The sequence below is a fragment of the Pristiophorus japonicus genome, chromosome 4, assembly GCF_044704955.1.
Source record: "Pristiophorus japonicus isolate sPriJap1 chromosome 4, sPriJap1.hap1, whole genome shotgun sequence".
In the NCBI taxonomy this organism is placed as follows: Eukaryota; Metazoa; Chordata; class Chondrichthyes; family Pristiophoridae; genus Pristiophorus; species Pristiophorus japonicus.
The window spans coordinates 208457465-208478434 of NC_091980.1; positions in this window are offsets into that span (position 1 = coordinate 208457465).

Sequence of the window (20970 nt, forward strand, 5' to 3'; positions counted from 1 at the left end):
ATCAGCTATTATTTTATTGAATGGTAGAGCAGGCTCGAGGGGCCAAATGCCCTACTCCTGCTCCTATTTCTTATGTAAAATAAAGGTTTCAATGTCTGACAGCACATTAATACAAACTTTACATAAACATTGGATAACACTCCCAAATGGCTACCCTTGTGTATTGTTAGTTGGTATGATTGCACTAAGATACAAGTGAGTGTGAGGGGTGGCTGGTGAGATGAGGATGTGATAATATAGATAGAGAGGGATGATTGGAGGTGCAAGGTAAGTTAGCGTGAGTAAGGATGTGCAGGAGTAGGGTAGGGAAGGCAGAGTGATGGAAATGTGATGAGAGGCACAGCAGGATGAGGTTGAGTGTGGTTTTGTACTAACATTTTGTGATCTACGGAGATCATAGAAAGATTTGTGCCACTGCACCCAGATCCTCCTGACCACATCCCTGCTTGTGCCCTCCTCTGCAATCAGGCTATTTAGCTCTCCTGGGGAGGTCTCTTCCGCCCATCAGAAGGGAAGAGGACCTCTCTGCATGCTGTGACTCCCTCCATGTGTTTATGGGAGAACCTGGGTGCAGTCCTATGCATCTGTGCAGTCATTGTCAGTATTTACAGCACCTCAGTGCTGTAGAACACTGACAGCACAAATGTCAAGATAAATTTGGACATGGTCCCTTTAAGAAAACGGGCTGATGACACGTTATCAAATGACACCATCAGACCCACTACCTCTAATTGGCCCAGGAAACACGCTGGGCGGCTTAACAAGCACCATCAAAGGAATGTCATTACACAGAGTGGGATGGAGCCAGCAGCAGGGCCATGGCACGCCATTGACATCGCCCGCCATGGACCTGCTGAGGTAAATAATATCGTGGCCGCAGTGTCCAAACCAGAAAGTATAAAGCAGGAAATTTAAATTAAATTTAAATGATGTACTGAAAGCAAAATAAAGATTAGGAAATATAGGTGGGATTAAGGTAGAAAGATAAAAGGGACAGACAGAAAAAATAAAAAATATATATTTTAATTTTTAATCTAAATCTCCAGCACTAATTTTTAGCTGAAGGAATGAGACTCAACACTTTTAAAATTAACTTTTCAGGGCCAGAGAGGTTGTTCAGCAGTAATTAGCAGTTATCACACCGTTAAAAATTCACTTACTCCTGGATGGATGCACAATTCCTAACTTGTTCAGCCATTTATAGTGCGGAACTGGTGGACAAGTATCACAAGTTCACACTATTGCAGTAATTTCAATGCCAAGTCTATTGGCAAGGAACAGGGTTTATCTGACAGCAAATTCTGGATTTCCATGTTTAACAGTGAGCATTGATAGCCTCACCACATTATTCTCATCGCAAATTCCAGGCCAATATATTCAGTACTTATCAAAGTCATGTGTCCATTGTGATTATTTACACATTGGCACCCTTCCAATGTATTTTATTGTGATTTCCCTTCTCTACATCTCTTCCATGACATTCAACCCAGATTGATGGGATGAAAATGTCTTCTGTTTATTGCTTCTACTTGAACTGAGTTCCTGGTAGGAGCTAAGTTGAAACATATTTACAGTAGGACCTTTATAGCCAGCTAATCTATCATGCTTTCTCCACAGCTAGATCTGAACTGAAGTCCTAGAGCCAAAAAGCCAAGAGGACTCATTTGCAGGGTTATGGGGAAAAAGCAAGGGTGTGGGACTAAATTGGACAGCTCTTTCAAAGAGCTGGCACAGGCATGATGGGCCGAAAGGCTTCCTGCTGTGCTGTAAGATTCTCTGATTCTAAGATTCTAATGTCTATTCCACAACAATACTCGGGCCCCAAAATATTTATTCTCAATAAATATTTGATGAAATGTTATATACTTCAATTGAATTAATATTCATTAAAGTAGTACTCAAGTAATTAAAATCACAAATGATTTGCAAAATGGTTACAAATGGCAGATTCTTGTTTGAAACAATCATGCTTTTTATATATTGCAAATTGTATAAAAATAATTATTGGCAAACTGCACAATGCAAAACTGCCCCTAGTTTAGCATTAATTGGCACTTTGTAATCTCCAAGCGCCCATAGGCTGGTTCGGATGGGCAATGTAAAACATAAGAAAGCTCTGTTAAAAATTGTTTGAACAGAGCAAATGGAGATGTAATCTATATCTAACAATGCTGTACTTGACCTGGGAGTGATTGGTGCTGGATGCCCAAAATAGAAAGTATTCTATTGCTGAGCGCTAACATTGCTCAAGATTCATCAAATTCATAAATAAACCAAAGGAATAAACATGGCAAATGGAAGAAATATTAACCTGAAAATTACTATTCGTCATATTAACCGACAAATGTTTAATGTACTCATATCGGTGTGTGCTAGGCCAATGTCTTGGATCCCCTTGCCATTGGACCAAGACCTTGCTCTGTCAAGCTCGTATGGTAGCTGTTGTGCAACAGCCACCTTACATTAAAAGAATTCATGCACAGGCATCTTCCACCCTTTAAAATAAAGTTCTGGACCTGGAACGTCAGAACCCTCATGGACAACCCCAACAGCGACAGACCAAAACGCCGTACTGCTGTCATTGCCCGGGATCTCAGATGTTTTGACGTTGACATCACTGCCCTAAGCAGTAGTGATACCCACCCTCCTATATGCTTCAGAGACGTGGACTATGTACAGCAGGCAGCTCAAAACATTGGAGAGGTACCACCAACGCTGCCTCCGCAAGATCCTGCAAATCCATTGGCAGGATAGGCGTACCAACGTTAGCATTCTCGCTCAGGCCAACATCCCCAGCATCGAAGCATTGACCACGCTCGATCAGCTCCATTGGATGGGCCACATCGTCTGCATGCCTGATACGAAACTCCCAAAACAAACGTTCTACTCGGAGCTCCGACACAGCAAGATAGCCCCAAGTGGGCAGAGGAAACACCTCAAGGACACCCTCAAAGCCTTCTTGAAAAAGTGCAACATCCCCACCGACTCCTGGAATCCCTGGCCCAAGACCACTCAAAGTGGAGGAGAAACATCCGGAAAGGCGCCGGACACCCTGAGTCTCTTCGCCGGGAGCAGGTGGAAGCCAAGTGTAAACAGCGGAAAGAGTGCACGACAACCCAAACACTCCACCCACCTGCCCCTTCAACCACCGTCTGTCCCACCTGTGACAGAGACTGTAGGTCCCGCATTGGACTCATCAGTCACCTGAGAAATCATTTTAATGTGGAAGCAAGTCATCCTCGGTTCAAAGGGACTGCCTATTAGTACTCATATGATATTCACCTGTCTTCTAATTTAACACAGACATTAACATTTTTATCTGCAGTAAGGTACCATCTTCAGTAAAATGGACAGCAGAATATCATAGGAGTTAATCCTTGAAATTGTCAACAGCAATTTCTAAGCTATTGGTTTTCATGTGCCTACATATTCTGTTCAAAATTTTTTACATTCATGCAACTTATTACGTAGGCATGTGAATATTGATGTTAGATGGTCATAGACGCATTTCAGAGCAGATGAAATTTTTCTCGAACACATGGATTTTCTAATTTGGATACAGCGAGACTCAAGAAATCTTAGAACAGAATTTATATACCGTGTAGTGTTAGCAAGTAAGTCAGCCACTTTCTTTTTCATAGTTAAGTTTCAGGAATTACACATTTCAGAGTGGATGAATGCTGGGATTTTTCAATAACATTTTCCTTTGCATAGTAAAAGCCCCAACAATCCATTACTGGATCAATTTAGGCACCCATAAACTTAAGTAAGGCAAACATCAAAGGGATGAGTAATAAATTGTTTACAGTAAGCTGGGGTGAACTGTTACTGGGTAAACCTACAGACAAACAGTGGGAAGTACTCAAATATGTTTTTGGAACAATACAAAGCCAGTACCTACCTTTTTAAGGCAAAGATTCCACTTGTGTAATTAAACAACCATGGTCAACAAATGAGCCCTGGGGTTATTGGCATTGAGCATCGCTAAAAGAAAAGGCTTACACAAATGTAAGGACAAATGGAAATCCAGCAGACTGGGAGAGCTATAAAGAACAACAAAGTAATAAGAGGTTCAAAAAGGAAATCGGGGAAAAAATTAACAAAGTTAACAGCTAAACATTTTTGTAAATATATTAATAAAAAGAGAGTGGTAAAGGGGAATGTATAGCATATAAGGCAGAGGCAAGACCATAACAGATAATGAGGAAATGGAAGACTTCTCAAATGCGTATTTCACAGTGTAGAAGGAGGACAAAATACCAGCAATAGAATGGATTGTAAAAATAAACCACGGGGAGGAACATGGTGGATTTAACTTAAGCAAAAAAAGGGCTAATGGACAAGTTAACAGGATTTATGATAGACAAATCTCCAAGACAGGCTGGTTTCCACTCTAGAATATTAAAAGAAATAGATGTGGTAATTGTAGATGCGTTAGTCATAATTTTCCAAAGGTCTCTAATTCAGGATTTGTGCATTTGGAGTGGAAAATTGCAATCGTCACTCCATTATTTAAGAAGGAAGAGGATGAAACCAGGCAACTGCAGACCCATTAGTTTAACATTAGTTGTGGGGAAGTTACTCAAATCTATCATCAGAGAGAGAGGCCAAACTTTTCCAGAGGTTCATCAGGTGCGATCAGTGGCGGGTGGGAAAGTATTTGTGTTCCTCAGCGGGTAAGGACCCCACCGACATGCGCCTTTCCCAATGTCACAGCCACAAGCTCTTCATCACTGCATTTCCACAATAGATTCACCATGCTGAAAGTATTTACACAAGTCTCCATCCAGCCTGACCTCATTACCTATCTCACCATTGACAGAATGCTTCTGCCATCTCTACTTCACCTGTCATCTATTCCATCAACATTGATGCTTTTATACTGTCTCATCTTGGTCATCAGAATCCCACCATGATCAGCCCCAACACCAGCAGCACCAGGCACACCAGCAGCACCAACAATACCAACCTTCTCCGCAATCACCTCTGCACAGGACAGAGGGCATCAGCACCTGACCACATTGTTGCCGGAAGGCTAGGAATTGCCTCACCATGGCCAGATTTACTTCACTTCACTCTGTACATCCTGGTTGCCACATGATGTCCAGATTGGCACCGCCCCACACCAGCACCATGAAGCATCTCATCAATGTCCAAGCCACTACGTTCACACATCACCATTGCGGGGGGTACTGTTATGTCTCACCATTCACTGCAACTCACTAAGCCACTTCCAAAGGTGCACACAAATCTGTCTAAATGCAAAGTGTTGAAAATAAAGGTTTCAATGTTTGACAGCACAGTAACAGAAACTTTACATGAACATTGCATAAAACACCCAAGTGCCTAGCCTTGTATGTTGTTAGTTGGTATGATTGCACCAGGATGAGGGTGCGTGTGAGGGGTGGCTAGTGAAATGGGTATGTGATAATATAGGTAGAAAGGGATGGGTGGAGGTGCAAGCTAAGTTGGTGTGAGAAGGATGTGCAGGAGTAGGGTAGGGAAGGGAAAGTAATGGGGATGTGATGAGAGGCACAACAGGATGAGATTGAGCATGGATTTGTACTAATGTTTTGTGATCTATTGAGATCACTAAAATCTTTATGACACTCTACCTAGCTCCTCCTGACCAGATCCCTGCTTGTGCCTTCCTGTGCAATGTGCAATCATGATGTGTTGATCTCGTGGGGATGTCTCTTCCATCCATGGGAAGGGAAGAGAACCTCCCTGTGTGCTGTGACTCCCTCAATAAGCATATGAGGGAGTCATGGGAGAGCCTGGGTGCAGCCCTTTGTACAGTCATTGTCAGTGTTTGCAGCACCTCAGTGCTATAGAACACTGACAGCACAAATGTCAAATTAAAGTTGGCCATGGTCCATATAAGAAAACCGGCTGATGATATATCATCAAATGATGTCACCAGACCTGCTTCCTCTAATTGGCCAGGAAATGCACTAGGCGGACTTAACAAGCCCCATCAACGTAAATTCATTTTACACAGTGGGCTGGAGCCAGCAGCGGGGTCGGGACCCGCCACCAAAGTTGACCATCAAGGTCCCGCCGTGATGAATAAAATCCTGGCCATTGTAACTGAACATTTGGACAAGTATTAGCTTATCAAAGAAAGACAGCATGGATTTGTGAAGTGTTGGTCCTGGTTGACTAATCTAGTTGACTTTTTGAAGATGTTACTAGTGTGGTGGATAGGGGAGTGTCTATGGATGTTTTCGACATGGACTTCCAGAAGGCATTTGATAAGATTCTGCACAAGAGATTATTAGCAAAAATGAAAGCACATAGAATTGGAGGTAACATTGTGACATGGGTGGGTCATTGGTTGGAAGGGAGGAAACAGAGAATAGGAATAAAGGGAATGTTCTATGATTGATAGGATGTAACAAGTGGTGTTCCCCAGGGATCGTTACTCAGCTTTTCACCATATATACTGACTTGAATCAAGGAAAAGAGAGTTGTATACCCAGGTTTTCTGATGACAACTTTAGGAGTCTTTAGAGTTAGAAGTATGTTGTGTAGCTGAGAGCAAGAAGTTACACAGGAACATAGAACAGACAAAATTTACGAGCAGGAGAAGAACAGCTGAGCCATCAAGCCTAGTCCAGACTAAGTTAGTTGGCAAAACTATGGCAGATGGAGTTGAATGTGGAGAAGTGCAAGGTCATTCATTTTGGATCTGAGAAAGACAAATTAGAATATTTGCTTAATGATGAGAAGCAAAGATATTTAAGTGTCCATATAAACTGTAAGGAAATAGCCAAATTTAAGGCTATCTCTCGTCACTTTACTAATCATGATAGACTATAAACCAATCTGGTGGAGATATTGTGTTTAATCAGAGTTCAAGACGGAATATAACACATTAGTTATAGAGCAAAAACATACAACCATAACAGGTAGTGGATACTAACCCCAATCAGACAAACGGCTGGTGCACATGAACAGTTCTCTGGCTTGTAGTCTCTTATTCTGTCTAGAGCTTCCTTCGGTAAAGCATGGGATCACTAGCCCCTCGAACCTGCTCCGCCATTCAACAAGATCATGGCTGATCTGGCCGTGGAATCAGCTCCACTTACCCGCCCGCTCCCCATAACCCTTAATTCCCTTAAAAATCTATCTATCTGTAATTTGAATACATTCAATGAGCTAGCCTCAACTGCTTCCCTGGGCAGAGAATTCCACAGATTCACAACTGTCCTTTTCAACTCGGTTTTAAATTGGCTCCCCCGTATTTTGAGGCTGTGCCCCCCTAGTTCTAGTCTCCCCGACCAGTGGAAACAACCTCTCTGCCTCTATCTTGTCTATCCCTTTCATGATTTTAAATGTTTCGAAAAGATCACCCCTCATCCTTCTGAACTCCAACGAGTAAAGACCCAATCTACTTAATCTATCATCATAAGGTAACCCCCTCATCTCCGGAATCAGCCTAGTGAATCGTCTCTGTACCCCCTCCAAAGCTAGTATATCCTTCCTTAAGTAAGGTGACCAAAACTGCACGCAGTACTCCAGGTGCAGCCTCACCAATACCCTGTACAGTTGCAGCAGGACCTCCCTGCTTTTGTACTCCGTCCCTCTCGCAATGAAGGCCAACATTCCATTCGCCTTCCTGATTACCTGCTGCACCTGCAAACTAACTTTTTGGGATTCATGCACAAGGACCCCCAGGTCCCTCTGCACCGCAGCATGTTGTAATTTCTCCCCATTCAAATAATATTCCCTTTTACTGTTTTTTTTCCAAGGTGGATGACCTCACACTTTCCGACATTGTATTCCATCTGCCAAACCTTAGCCCATTCGTTTAACCTATCCAAATCTCTTTGCAGCCTCTCTGTGTCCTCTACACAACCCGCTTTCCCACTAATCTTTGTGTCATCTGCAAATTTTGTTACACTACACTCTGTCCCCTCCTCCAGGTCATCTATGTATATTGTAAACAGTTGTGGTCCCAGCACCGATCCCTGTGGCACACCACTAACCACCGATTTCCAACCTGAAAAGGACCCATTTATCCCAACTCTCTGCTTTCTGTTAGCCAGCCAATTCTCTATCCATGCTAATACATTTCCGCTGACTCCGCGTACCTTTATCTTCTGCAGTAACCTTTTGTGTGGCACCTTATCGAATGCCTTTTGGAAATCTAAATACACCACATTCATCGGTACACCTCTATCCACCATGCTCATTATATCCTCAAAGAATTCCAGTAAATTAGTTAAACATGATTTCCCCTTCATGAATCCATGTTGCGTCTGCTTGATTGCACTATTCCTATCTAGATGTCCTGCTATTACTTCCTTAATGATAGCTTCAAGCATTTTCCCCACTGCAGATGTTAAACTAACCGGCCTATAGTTACCTGCCTTTTGTCTGCCCCCTTTTTTAAACAGAGGCGTTACATTAGCTGCTTTCCAATCCACTGGTACCGTCCCAGAGTCCAGAGAATTTTGGTAGATTATAACCAATGCATCTGCTATAACTTCAGCCATCTCTTTTAATACCTTGGGATGCATTTCATCAGGACCAGGGGACTTGTCTACCTTGAGTCCCATTAGTCTGTCCAGCACGACCTCTCTAGTGATAGTGATTGTCTCAAGGTCCTCCCTTCCCACATTTCTGTGACCAGCTAATTTTGGCATGGTTTTTGTGTCTTCCACTGTGAAGACTGAAGCAAAATAATTGTTTAAGGTCTCAGCCATTTCCACATTTCCCATTACTAAATCCCCCTTCTCATCTTCTAAAGGGCCAACATTTAATTTAGTCACTCTTTTCCTTTTTATATATCGGTAAAAGCTTTTACTATCTGTTTTTATGTTTTGCGCAAGTTTACTTTCGTAATCTATCCTTCCTTTCTTTACTGCTTTCTTAGTCAAACTTTGCTGTCGTTTAATATTTTCCCAATCTTCTAGTTTCCCACTAACCTTGGCCACCTTATACGCATTGGTTTTTAATTTGATACTCTCCTTTATTTCCTTGGTTATCCACGGCTGGTTATCTCTTCTCTTACCGCCCTTCTTTTTCACTGGAATATATTTTTGTTGAGCACTATGAAAGAGCTCCTTAAAAGTCCTCCACTGTTCCTCAATTGTGCCACCGTTTAGTCTATGTTCCCAGTCTACTTTAGCTAACTCTGCCCTCATCCCACTGTAGTCCCCTTTGTTTAAGCATAGTATGCTTGTTTGAGACACTACTTCCTCACCCTCAATCTGTATTACAAATTCAACCATACTGTGATCACTCATTCCGAGAGGATCTTTTACTCGGAGATCGTTTATTATTTCTGTCTCATTACACAGGACCAGATCTAAGATAGCTTGCTCCCTTGTAGGTTCTGTAACATACTGTTCTAAGAAACAATCCCGTATGCATTCTATGAATTCCTCCTCCAGGCTACCCCATGCGATTTGATTTGACCAATCGATATGTAGGTTAAAATCCCTCATGATTACTGCCATTCCTTTTTCACATGCCTCTATTATTCCCTTGATTATTGTCCGCCGTGAAATTATTATTTGGGGGCCTATAAACTCCGCTCACCAGTGACTTTTTCCCCTTACTATCTCTAATCTCCACCCACAATGATTCAACATTTTGTTCATTAGAGCCAATATCATCTCTCACAACTGCCCTGATATCATCCTTTATTAACAGAGCTACCCCACCTCCTTTCCCTTCTTGTCTATCCTTCCAAATTGTCAGATACCCCTGTATGTTTAATTCCCAGTCTTGGCCACCCTGCAACCACGTTTCTGTAATGGCCACCAAATCATACCCATTTGTAATGACTTGGCGAGGAGGCGAGGAGGGCTCTCAGCAGGAAGGCCGAGCCACCCAGGGTCTTCAAAGAGCAGTATCATACATTCACATGACCCAAGACCAGTGCATGAGGAGGCCAAAGGAGATCACTACAGAGTTCTGTGGCCTCCTGGAAGGAAGACTCAGACGTCACAGCACAGCCAGGACTTCATTGCCTTTGGCAGTCAAGATCACAGCAGCACTTAACTGTTAATCTATTGGAACTTTCCAGACTGCCACAGGGGATATGTCATATTTCATGATCATCTGTGTATTTCTGCATAAGGGAGGTCACTGTGGCTCTATGCGCTCTGAGGGATGACTAGATATCATTCCCTATTGCCAGAGAAGACCAGAAACAGAGAGCTCTAGGATTCAACAGGATTGCGGAATACCCTGTGGTCCAAGGAGCCATTCACTGTGCACGCGTGGCCATGTGAACCCCTCATTTAAGCTCAGAGGTGTTCAGGAACAGGAAGGGATTCCATTCCTTCAATGTACAGCTTGTCTGTGACCACCGGCAGCACATCATGCAGGTGAATCCCTGCTGTCCAGAGAGCTGCCATGATGCGTTTATAATGAGACAGTCATCATCCCACAGATCTTTGAGCCACGACGCAATGTGTATGGCTGGCTACTAGGTGACAAGGGAGATGCTCTGATATCATGGCTCATGACTTCCCAGAGAAACCCCAGACACCAGCTGAGCACTCATATAATGGGAGCCACTTAGTCGCAAGGAATATCATTGAGCAGACCATTGGGGTCCTCAAGTAGAGGATTAGATGCCTTGACTGGTCAGAAGGTGCCCTGCTGTACTTGGCTGGGAAGGTGTCCACATTCGTGGTGATTTGCTGCACAGATCTGGTGATCATGCCGTTACCATCATTACCACCAGCAATTGTGCCAGAGGGTCAGGCTCAGGAGCCACAACAGGAAGAGGAGAAGGAGGAAGAGGAGGAGGAGGAGGAGGGGGACCAGAGGGAGTACCAGAGGTTTCCAGGTACATAGGCCGCACCTGGAAGGGACCCTTACCACCATCTAATTGAACAGCACTTTTGAGAGACGTGCTCCACAATCAGACTCCGCAGCACGGTTTCCACATGCTGTACCTTCCACCACTTAGGATCCATCAGGCAGTCCATCATCTGCACTCAATCCTTTCAACCCCTTCCCTGTATAGATCACAATAAAAAAGACCACTGATTCCACCACTTCCCAATTACCATCATCACTGTTTATATACATCAAAAACAAAATATGTAAATATGACTGAACCAACATCACTTAAAAATATTAACCTATCCCCCTGGTGCTTAGTGGTTGTCTATAAGTGCTGTTGTGTAATCTAGTGCTTCTACGAAGACCAGCCCCAGTGGCAGCAGCAGGTGAGGTGAATGGCTGCTGAAAATCTGAAGAGGGCTGTTCAGATGCCCTCCTGGGATGCCCTCGAGAGGCTGTGAGCCATAATGGCCTTGCCTCACACTGCACCATCTCAGCATGAGCTTCAGCAATCTGGGCCACCTGGCTGACAGGCAACGGCAAGGGCAATGGTCGAGTGGTGGGGGAGGGAGTAGCAATGCTGGCATCCGGAGACAGGCCAGTAGGTTCCTGCTACATGATTTCTACCTTGGGGCCTCTGGTCAGATGGCTCAGTGATCAGGTGGAGGATAGATCTGTGGGCATCAGCGACTCTCTGCAGGCTCCCTTCAACTGAGGAGCCGAGAGCCACCATGGCAGCTGCCTGAGATTCCATTGCAGCAGTTTGTCGTCCATCCAAGCTTCAATTACTGCAGTGGAAGCTGAACCTCAGTCATCAGATGCTGCATGATGTTGGGCTCCACAGGTCGCTGGCTGGAAGTCACCAACCTCTCCACGCTGGAGAGGATGGGTTCCAGGCTCTGTGTCCAGCCATGGACCAAAGTGGAGGCGGACTCCTCCATCCCTCTATACACGACCCGTAGGCTTTCAGGCAGGTTCTCCATTGCACCAAACATTTGGTTTGTCGCATCCATCAGCCTTCTTCTGAAGCTTGACCCTGCAAAGCCCACATCTGACTGCTCCGCAGCAGAACGAGTAGATGGCCTTGCCCCCTGGAAAGGTGGTACCTGTGGTGTCTCTTCCACCCTGAGTGTCTGCTGTGCGCTAATGTTCGGTGCGTTCCACTGTGAGGATCCCTCTTCGAAGCAAGCCTCTGAGTTGCACGTGTAGCTGATCTCTGAGCTGGTGCCTGCGCAAGTAGTAGCCATTGAGGCAGTGCATTCTTTCTCGCTCTCCTCTTCCTCTGGACGGTAAGGTGACTGTTGCTCTTCCTCACCTGCTCCACGGGACGAGGTGGATCTTGCTCCTGAAAATTGCATGCTAAATCTGGGCTTTCAAACAGACGTTTCTTATAAGCACAGCACTCATTTACCGTCTTTTTTCACCCTACGGCCAAAATAATCCCTCCAGAATCTTGCAGCATAAAAGGAGGACATTCGGCCCATCGTGCCTGTGCTGACTCTTTGAAAGAGCTCTCCAATTTAGACCCACACGCTAACTTTTTCCCCATAACCTTGAAAATTGGTCCTCTTCATGTCCAATTCCCTTTTAAAAGTTCCTATGGAGCTGATTCCATCATTCTTTCATGTAGTGAGTTATGGAGCTTAACAATTCTCTGTAAAGAAATTTCTTCTCATTTCCCCTCTAGTTCATTTGGCAAATATTTTAAATCTACGGCCTTTGGTTTCTGATTTACTTGCCAGAGGAAATAGTTTCTCCCTTCTTGCTCTATCAAACCGCCTCATAATTTTCAATCCCTCCATTAGGTCTCCCCTTAACCTTCTCTGCTCTAAGGAGAACAATCCCAGGGAATCACAATCCTTTTATCTCAAGGGGATTGTAATACAAAAGTGAAGACGCGCTACTTCTGTTATGTATGTAGACCATGTATGCTAACTGTATAGTCACATAAAGTGTGCCACCAGAGGGCACTGCGGTGGGAGACCTGAGGGTCACCTACGTAGGTGTGCAGGGCCCAGTATAAAAGACTGCCCACCATGCTTGTGCCTCACTCCGGAGTTACAATAAATGGGACTAAGATCACAACAGCTCAAGTACAATATTAGACCTCGGGGAGTCATTCATAAGAGTATTACAGACACAACAACTTCAGTTATACAGAGCCTTGGGCAGACCTGATCTGGAGTACTGCGTTCAGTTTTGGGCACTAAATCTTAGGAAAGATATATTGTTCTTGGAGCAGGTACATTACGTTGACCAGAATAATACCGGGGCTTTGATAGATCAAATTATGAGGAATGGTTGCCTAAGCTTGGTTTGTATTCCACTAAGTTTAGAAGGCTGGGGTGAACTAATAGAGGTGTTTAAAATATTAAAGCGATTTTAATAGGATAGATACAGGGAAGCTATATCCTCTGGTGTGGGAATCCAGAACAAGGAGGGGATAAGCTTAACATTAGAGCTAGGCTATTTAGGAATAAAATTAGGAAGCACTTGTTCACACAGGTCCCTCTTCCAGGTCAGCCCCTTGGCTGACTTTGCTAACCGCTGGATGCTGGAGCCTAATAGGTGGCCATTGTGTTCAGCATTACTGCAGTGCAAATGGCAGGAATCATGGTGGAGGCAGTGTTTCCCTATTTCACATGTTGTTGGTATATTAGCCCATATATGGTGGGCACAGTTCCTCCAATAACAGCCAGCCCCTGGAACATAGTGGGGAGGCGGGATGCAACAAACAATATACCACATGTTGCTTTCCACCTCCACCTGCTCGAGATGTGCCGAAAATCGGCAAAGGGGAAACGGAAAGCGTAGGCCATTTTACTGCATAGAATTTGTCCATTTCACCTGATTTTTTTCAGTTCTGAAAAGGCAGCACTATATTATTTGGTGCTGAAATACAACCTGCAGTTCTTAAAATATCACAGTTTGATTAGCAACGGGAGAACTCCATTTTAAATTAAACATGAATTTCCACCTATCGAGAATGCCAAAGAAATTAACTTCCAAGGTCTGTCTCAAAAGTAGTCATATCCTTATTCGAGCTGCTGAGAGGGCCTTTATCGGACGTTTCCATGACAAGAGAAAAATGAAACTGCTAATTTAACAGGATAATCTTCATTGACCAAACTAAAGATAGTGATATTCGTTAAAAAAAATGTTACTTATTTTGATTTTAAGCAAGACAAGGAAAACAGTAAAACCTGTTGGTTTGATTCTACTTCAAGATGCTGTCCTTTCAAATTACTGTTTCTCTCATAAAAATAATGCTTTTACATTCCTTGAACATTTTGCTCTACTAGTACACACTTAAGTGCCAAGTGACATGAGGAATGGTAGCATAAACCTGGTTTGTATTCCATTGAGTTTAGAAGGTTGGGGTGAATTAATGGAAGTGTTTAAAACATGAAAGCAATTTAATAGGATAGATACAGAAACTATAGCCTCTGATGTGGGAACCACAACACACTTGACTGCAAAAACAAGCCATCAATCCTAATTAATCCTTCTTTCGCAGGCATTTTTTAACTCATGTTTAAATAGTAGAGGTGATTGTTGGACATCTTATTGTACTTTATATCTTGGATTGTCAAGACAAATTGCTTTAATCATAAGATGTGTCATTGTAGCCCAAAATGATCAGTTGAGGACACCTACATACTGACAGTAGCCACAAGCAATGTTTTTCATAAAATTAATTCTGAATTTAAATTGAAGATTTGGCTATAAAGTTAAGTCTTTCATTATCTTTGAGTAAAGGAAACCTGGTACGAGAATCTGGAACCTGTGTTAAATCATGGGTTGCTTGCAGTTAGTTTTTATCAGATCTCATTACTTAAGCCACAATTAGCTGATCTTATTTCAATCACATGTGATGAATTGTTTGTATTGTTTATTTTTAGTGAAAGAAATGTACTTTTCAGATTAGATTTCGCCACCAACCTTTGATCTATATCTTCATCTGTATCTTTAATTATAAACAAGTAAAGACCTTTGGTTTCCTTTCCATCTTAGATATACGTCTCTGAAATGAGTTCTTTGCATGGAGCTTAAAGCCCCTCTGGTGGTGGTGGTTGATGCATCTAATTTTACTGAAAGAACCATACTGCTGATGGCATAACAGTTTAGCAGATTCATAACATGCCCTGTGCACAAAGAAGAAACGGTATTGTTTTCCAATAATAAATAGGTAGTGCATGAAAGGGGATGTTTCCCTTTGTGTGTTGATTTTAATGAAAAGGTGCTCATGAGAAAACTGATGAGCAAGACTAAGAGGAAGTAGTCACAGACTTTATTTATGAGTACCAATTCTCTGTTTCTTTTCTGCCCAGAATCTGTTTGAGTGAAAATCATAGAAAAAATTCTGAAGATTTGTTAAAGTAAATTAAAAGAATATTGTGCACTGTTAAGTAATAGAGGAGTACATAAAAAATGAACAGACTGTCCACAACGCAAAGTCAAAACGAGATAGCTTTGACCAGGAAGAAATTTTAATATCACCGTATTGACGTAACCAAGGGTGGAAACGGTTGTTCATGTCTTAATATCTGTGCTGTAAAAATATTGTACAATTACTGTACTGTATTTTTCCATTCTTTAAAAAAATATGCCATTGTAAAATTAAAAGCTATTTTCCTATCAATTTAAGGTTATTAAACCATGGTAGATTAAAATTATAAATAAAACAGATACGTGATTTATAAAATTACATGATATAGTAAAGGAAAACAATATTGGGATATATAATTCAGGCCATATATAGATTCATGCTGTATCGATGTCTTTCTCACCTCCAGACTCAATTATTCCAATGCTCTCCTGGCTGGCTTTACATCATCCATTCTCCATAAACTTCAGCTCAGCCACTCATCCATTACCGCTGTGCTCACTGAGATACATCGGCTCCTGATCCCTCAACACGCCAAGCTAAAATTCTTATCCTCATCTTTAAATCCCTTCATGGCCTCGCCCCTCCCTATCTCAGTCCAACGACACTTCGAGAACTCTGCATTCCTCCAACCTTAGCCTCTTGTGCATATCCTCATCCCTTCGTCCCACCACTGGCAGCTGTGCCTTCAGCAATCTAGGCTCTACACTCCAAAATGTCCTCCCTAAACTTCTGTGTTTCTTCAACTCCCTCTCAAACCCACCTCTGATCAAGCCCTGCTAATTTATCCTTTTTTGGCTCAGCGATCATACAAGAATTTGTGGGTAAATCAGGATCACTTTCATATTCATGGCATCATTGCACACCTCCCAACTGGAATACTAAACTTTTTGTCATTATCCTGTTTAAGTAGATGTTTAGCTACTTCAGCAGTGTGAAAGGAACATTATTACCGGTGTCTTGTGTTTGGTCCATTTCCTGTCATTCCCAATTAAGAATACAGCCATTATTCTGATTGTGGTCATTAAGTTCTGCAAATAATATGGTACTGAATCTTTTTTTCTAGAAAAGAGGGAAGTGTCTCCTAAATGCCACACTAGTTTAACATACATTTACTAGTGTATCAGTTGGCTCTTGATTTAGACAGCTGTGGGTTCAAGGCCCATTCCAGGACTTGGGGGCATTATCTAGGCTGATACTTTACTGAAAGTGTAGTGTATGGAGAAAGAGTCAGACTGAACACTGTGAGCTCAAAGTAAAGTGTGACCTTAGTCTTTTATTGCAGGTTTCCAGAGTGCCTCTCCAAACTCTGAAGCCTCCTTAAATACCTGTGCTCTCAAGGAATTATGGGACCCCTTAGGACTCCAGGGGATGAGCCCTCTGGTGGCTGTACAGAGTAAATACAAGTCCACATATATAATGACACTCCGCCCCCGCCCCCAAAGTCAATAGTGCAACTATTTACAATGTGAGTCGATCTGGGGCTCTTCTTGCCCTGGTTGATCGTCTTGGTGTGAAAGATTGTATTGTTGAATCATTTGTTCGGCCCTCGCTGGGCTGCTGTGCAGCTGGCCTTGCTGGGCTGCCTGGTGTGTTGGGCCTTGCAGGATTGCTGTGGATGATGGGTTCTGCTCGTGGTCAACCGTGGTGCCGGTTGCCACTGGTGTGTATGTTGGGGGATCAAAAAAGGTAGGGTCCAAGGTGGGTTGCTCAGGATAGTCTGTTAATCTGAGTTTGATTTGGCCCAAGTGTTTCCGGTGAATGAGTCCATTTGAAACTTTGACCCGAAACACCCTGCTCCCCTCTTTGGCCACGACAGTGCCGCGAAGCCACTTGGGACCTTGTCTATAATTTAATACAAATACAGGAGCATTGATTTCAAACTCGCGTGACACATTTGCACTATCATGGTATGGACTTTGTTGAAGCCGCCTGCTCTCTACCTGTTCATGTAGATCAGGGTGAACTAACGAGAGCCTTGTCTTAAGTGCTCTTTTCATGAGCAGTTCAGCAGGTGGGATCCCAGTGAGTGAGTGTGGTCTTGTGCAGTAGCTAAGCAGGACTTGGGATAGGCGAGTCTGCAGTGAGCCTTCAGTTACCCTCTTCAAGCCTTGCTTGGAGGTTTGCACTGCTCTCTCTGCCTGACCATTGGACGCTGGTTTAAATAGGGCAGATGTGACATGTTTGGTCCCGTTACGGGTCATGAATTCTTTGAACTCAGCACTGGTAAAACATGGCCCGTTGTCGCTCACCAGGACATCGGGTAAACCGTGTGTGGCAAACATGGCTCACAGGCTTTCAGTAGTGGCAGAGGACATGCTAGCCGACATTATCTCACATTCAATCCACTTGGCGTACACGTCTACAACCACAAAGAACATTTTACCCAAGAACAGGCCTGCATAGTCGACGTGTATCCTAGGCCACGGTTTGGAGGGCCAAGACCATAAACTTAGTGGCGCCTCCCTGGGTACATTGCTTAACTGCAAGCATGTATTACATCTGTGAACGCTGGACTCTAAGTCCGCTTCGATAACGGGCCATCAAACGTGGGATCTGGCTATCGCTTTCATCATTACGATGCCTGGGTGGGTACTGTGGAGGTCATTGATGAAGGTGTCTCTGCCCTTCTTGGGGACCACTACTCGATTGCCCCACAGAAGGCAGTCTGCCTGTATCGACATTTCATCTTTGCGCCGCTGGAACGGCTTTATCTCTTCCGGCATTTCCACTGGGACACTGGACCAGCTACCGTGAAGCACACAGCTTTTGACTAGAGATAATAAGGGGTCTTGGCGTGTCCAGTTTTTGATCTGCCGTGCAGTGACAGGTGATTACTCACTCTCAAATGCTTCCATAACCATGGCTAGATCTGCGGGTTGCGCAATTTCTATCCACGTGGTGGGCAATGGCAGCCTACTAAGAGCATTGGCACAGTTTTCTGTGCCTGGCCTGTGGCAGATGGCATAGTTTTATGCAGACAACATGAGCGCCCATCTCTGGATGTGGGCCGATGCATTGGTATTTATCCCTTTACTCTTGGAAAACAGGCATATATGTAGCTTATGGTCAGTTTCCAATTCGAATTTTAGCCCAAACAGGTATTGATGCATTTTCTTTCCCCCATAGACACACGCTAACACTTCTTTTTCAATCATGCTGTAGGCTCTCTCAGCCTTAGACAGACTCCTGGATGTATAAGCAACCGGTTGCAGTTTCCCGAAATCATTAGCTTGTTGCAATACATACCCGGCGCCATATGACGACGCATCACATGCTAGTACCAAACACTTACATGGATCATACAACACAAGCAATTTGTTTGAGTATAACAATTTTCTCGCTTTAACAAAGGCATTTTCTTGGCTTTTGCCCCAAACCCATTCGTCCCCTTTTCATAGTAGGACATGTAGTGGATCTAGCAGGATGCTGAGACCCGGTAAGAAGTTACCAAAGTAGTTCAAGAGTCCTAGAAACGACCGCAGCTCCGTCACGTTCTGCGGCCTCGGTGCATTCTTGATTGCCTCCGTCTTCATGTTGGTGGGCCTGATGCCGTCCGCCGCAATCCTCCTTCCCAGGAACTCCACTTCAGGCACCAGGAAAACGCACTTCGAGTGTTTTAACCTGAGCCCCACGCGGTTGAGTCGACTAAGAACCTCTTCCAGGTTCTGCAGGTGCTCGACTGTGTTCCGACCTGTGACCAAGATGTCGTCCTGGAAGACCACGGTGGGCAGGACCGACTTCAGTAAACTTTCCATGTTTCTCTGGAATATCGCCGCCGCTGATTGGATTCCAAACGGACACCTGTTATAAACAAAAAGACCTTTGTGTGTACTGATGCAGGTGAGGGCCTTCGATGATTCCTCCAGGTCCTGCCTCATGTAGGCTGAAGTCAGATCCAGCTTCGTGAATGTCTTTCCTCCCGCCAGCGTTGCAAAGAGGTCGTCAGCTTTTGGTAGTGAGGATTTGGTCCTGCAGGGAGAAATGATTGATCGTTACTTTGTAATCGCCACAGATTCTGACGGTGCCGTCTCCCTTGAGGACTGGGACAATAGGACTGGCCCACTCGCTGAACTCGATCGGTGAGATGATGCCATCTCTTTGTAGCCAGTCTAGCTCGATCTTTACCCTTTCTCTCATCATGTATGGTACTGTTCTCAACTTGTGATGGATGGGTTGCGCCCCCAGAATTAGATGGATCTGCACTTTTGTTCCTTGGAATTTCCCGATGCCTGGTTCGAACAGCGAAGGAAATTTGTTTAAGACCTGAGCACACGAAGTGTCGTCAGCAGGTGATAGCGCTCGGATGTCGTCCTAGTTCGAGCATATCTTTCCCAGCCAGCTCCTGCCGAGCAGCATGGGACCATCGCCAAGTACCACCCAGAGTGGTAGCTTATGCACCGCTCCATCGTAGGAGACCTTTACGGTAGCACTGCCGATTACAGAATCAGTTCTTTCGTGTAAGTTTCATGTGAACTGGAGTTAAGACTGGCCTTGAGGCCTTGTTGCACCACAACCTTTCAAAAGTCTTTTTGCCCATGATGAACTGGCTCGCACCCATGTCCAGCTCCATTGACACCAGGAGTCCATTTAGTTCAACATTCAGCATTATCGGGGGACAATTCATGGTGAATGTGTGCACCCCATGTATCTCTGCCTCCTCTATCTGAGGCTCTGGTTCGTCGTGATCCTTCGTGGATCTGTCCTCCTCTGCAACATAGTGGTTTGCAGGTTTAACAGGCTTTGCAGCTCGCCTGCATACTCGTTGGAGGTGTCCCATTGTTCCACAGCCCTTGCATACGTATTCTTGGAATTAGCTTGAATGGAAACAATGATCACCCCCGCAGCGCCAACAAGGTGCTAATGGCCTTGCATTCATCACCCTTGATGGTGGACTCTGAGTCATCTGAGGACGTGCAGCTGCAGGTATGTGCGACCTGCCTGTACGTTACGATTCGAAAATAACATCACTTTGTTCACAGTAGTTGTAGCAGCAATTGTGCACTGAGAGATTTGCTTCGTATTGTCACTGGTGGCAATGAATGCCTGGGCTATCGCATGGCCTTACTCAAGGTTAGGGTCTCTGCAGTCAAAAGTTTGCGAAGTATGGTTTTGTGGCCAATGCCAAGTACGAAAAAGTCTCTGAACATGTGTTCCAAATGTCCTTCAAATTCGCAATGTCCTGCAAGGCGTCTTAGCTCGGCGACATAACTCGCCACTTCCTGGCCTTCAGATCTTTTGTAGGTGTAGAACCGATACCTTGCCATCAGATCGCTTTCCTTCGGACCAGTGTGCTCTCGGACCAGTGTGCACAAATCATCGTACGATTTCTCCGTGGGTTTCGCTGGAGTGAGCAAATTCTTCGAGGCCATACGTTGGTGCCCCACAGACGGTGAGGAGGATCACCCTTCATTTGGCAGCGCTCTCTTCCCCATCTTGCCATGAAGTATTGGTCGAGTCGCTCCACAAAAGTTTCCCAATCATCTCCCTCCGAAAATTTCTCCAGGATGCCCATTGTTCTCTGCATCTTTGGGTTCGCTATCTGTATCTCTTCGCCAGTTGTCGTGTATGGAGAAAGAGTCAGACTGAACACTGTGAGCTCAAAGTAAAGTGTGACCGTAGTCTTTTATTGCAGGTCTCCAGAGTGCCTCTCCAACCTGTGAAGCCTCCTTAAGTACCTGTGCTCCCAAGGGATTATGGGATCCCTTGGGACTCCAGGGGATGAGCCCTCAGGTGGCTGTACAGAGTAAATACAAGTCCACATATATAACTGA